The sequence below is a fragment of the Ursus maritimus genome, unplaced genomic scaffold, assembly GCF_017311325.1.
Source record: "Ursus maritimus isolate PB19 unplaced genomic scaffold, ASM1731132v1 scaffold_13, whole genome shotgun sequence".
NCBI classification, from domain to species: domain Eukaryota; kingdom Metazoa; phylum Chordata; class Mammalia; order Carnivora; family Ursidae; genus Ursus; species Ursus maritimus.
The window spans coordinates 18,707,978-18,710,888 of record NW_024423675.1 but is presented as its reverse complement, the minus strand read 5'-3'; positions in this window follow the sequence as shown (position 1 = coordinate 18,710,888).

The window sequence follows — 2,911 nt, the reverse complement described above, 5'->3', positions numbered from 1 at the left end:
GGGGGGGGGGGGGGGGGGGGGGGGGGGGGGGGGGGGGAGGGCAGGCGGGCGCCGGAGAAGCGGGGTCTCTTCTAGCGGCGGAGAACGTCAGTGGCTGTCAGAGGGAAAGGTAGCTCGAGGAGTCTCGGGGATGCCGCCGCCGCCGCCGCTCCTGCTCCCGCTGCCGCCGCCGCCGCCGCCGCCAACGCCGCCGCCGCCGCCGCTGCCCCTGCCGCCGCCGCTGCTTCTGCCGCTCCCGCCGCCGCCGCCGCCGCCGGGCTGCATCCTCGGTGCCCCGTGGAGTCGTCAGCCATCTTCAGTCGCTCTGTCCGTCTGCATGGGCGAAGGGAACGAGGGCCGGGCGCGGAGAGAGCTGCTCTGGGCGTGCGTGCGTGGATGTGTGTGTGCGCCCGGGAGAGCGCGCCAGCCCCGGCGCCCAGCGCCTCCCGCGAGCCGAGCCGGGGGCGGGCCGGGGGCCGGCGCGGGGAGGAGGGGGCGGGAGGGAGCTGGGGCAGGGAGGGGGCGGGAGGGAGGGGGAAAGGTGGGGGGGCTAGGACGGCCCCCGGCTCCCGAGCGGGCGTGGCTTCCACCGTCACTGAATACGCGGATGCTGCGCGGCTTCGGGGGCTGCTCGCGGCCGCTTGCTCGTCCGCGGCGGGCACCGGCGGGACGCGGCGCCCCTCGCGGCTGCCTCCTCGGCAAGACGGCCCCCGGGGCCACCCCGACCCCAGCTGTTCCCCTTAGCTCCGTGATGTAGGCTCGCGTGGGTCTGGAGTTGGCTTTTGAGCCCGTCCTAGAAGCTGCTGAGGAAAAAAAAAAAAAAATGAATGGGGGTAAAGGGAGGAGGTTGGGCGGTGGGAGGGCACGGGGACCCGAGGTCGAGTTACAGGAGGGCCGCTTTCCTTTCCCCCGGCGAAGGCGACTGCGCTCGCCGCCTGCAGAGCCAAGCGCTGGGGTCTCGGGGGAAGGAAACCACAGCCCTGACCTCCCCCACAGTTGCCAGGATAGTGTTCCCCTCCGGGGGCCACCTCAGGGCGCGTGGAGGCGGGAGGCCCCCCGGAGAGGTCCCTGCGCCGGCTCCGCGGGTCCCCAACGCGGCGCCGGCAACGACTGCGCTGGCAAGACAGCTTTTGCCTCTCATGAACCACTTAGAAGTAGGACAGCTCGGCCCTCAGCCCCCTGTTCTTTCTTCTTTCTTTTCCCTCCAGTTCGTTCTCTCTCGCTCTCTCTCTCTCTCTTACACACACACACACACACACACACACACGTGCCTCACTACAAAGTAACAGCTTTACCCTGTGACCCCGCGCGCACCCTTGTCCCAGTGCCCTGAGCTTAACCTCAAATGCATTGGGTGCTGCTGGGAGCGCAGGGTCCCGCGTAGGGTTCCGCGCTCCGGGAGCTGGCTGCCCTCGCTCCGCCCGACGGGACCCTCCCTACACCTCCCCGAGACACTTCACCGCGACTTCCCTGCGCCCGCTCCCCCAACCGGGATGGCTCCCCTGAGCTCTCGCGCCTCCGCTTTGGCCCTCTCGGTGCACGCCTGGGGCCAACCAGGCTCGGATTGCGTTTGTCGCTCTCTGGGTTGAGGCATTGGCTTGAGCGATTTGATGAGGCTTCGGTGAGATACGCAGCCCTGAATGCTCTTACGCGCTGCAGGGGACACATTGACGTTCCCCTCTTCGCTTTCCCGCGCCGCGACACTTCGTAATTACCTGACACAATGCGATATGGGGGTGTCCATTGTTACACTGCTTGTTATTATGGAGTGTTCATTGTAACAGTGGTGGAACTTAAAATTACACAATTTTTTAAGTACTTAAAGATTGAATGAATCGGTTTGGGGAATATGAGTCAGCTTTCCATTAAAATCTGTTTGGCCTGTCAAACGAGGCTCATTCTGGGTATCACATTGCCTAATTTGCATTTTAGCATTGTTTTGTTTCTTGAACGTCAAATTAGAGATACTTGGGAGCGTACTCGGGAGGGCTAAGCACCTCCACGGTGGCTATTTTGCATCTTAGCATTATTTTGTTTCGTAAATGCCAAATTACAAATACTTGGGAGTGTGTCCAAGAAAGCTGAGCACCTCCCCTCGCCTCCTCTCTTCCCTGTGTGGAGGGACTTTGGGGCGGGGGGTTGGGGGGAGCCGCATCCTGCTCTGCGTGGCTCGCTGGCTCGCTGGATCCCAAGCGAGCCAGGAGGCCAGAGTTAGCGAGGCAGAATCAGACTGTGCTCCTGCAAGGGGTCCAAGCAAAACATTTGCCCGGAAAAAATGTTTAAGATCTTGGGGCGGTTATCTGGGGCAGAAAAAGTCAAGAGAGGAGGATTGCTGAGTTTTTAGGGAGCGCTCTGCAGTACAGGAGTCCCTTTATTCAAGGTTTTTCCAGCAACCTCTGGGAGCGTACCCAGGTATACACAGGTGTGAGCCCAAGTCCTCTGGGAAGTCTTGAAGCCAGTAGCCCACAAACGACCTACAACGACCCCGGCAACAAGAATGAGGAGAGGAGCCCAAACCTCTTTGCACAAACACAGTCCTCTCCCCCCCCTTTCCTAGAACAATAACACAACATTCCCAACATGTGAAAGTGGGTGTATTTCTAAGTGAGGAATAGCATCCCAGTGCTGTCGCCAGTAGGGAGAGATGAAGAGCGGGTCTTTTTGGTTTTTCAATCTGAATTTCATCCAGAACATCTGATAATATGTGGGTGGGAGATAGTTTGTTTTCTCTGTTTTGTCCTCTTGGTCTTTAATGAGAAGTAGTCGGAAACTTTTTTTTTTTAATATTCTAAAACGCTGGAAACATATGTTGTAAAGTATACACGAAGTGAAGCTTTTTGTCTTCTGGAAACATATTTAAGTCCCCTCTGTTTCCTTTGGTGCCAGAAGCATTACAATCGATTCACTGTTGTTCACTTGATATCAAATAACA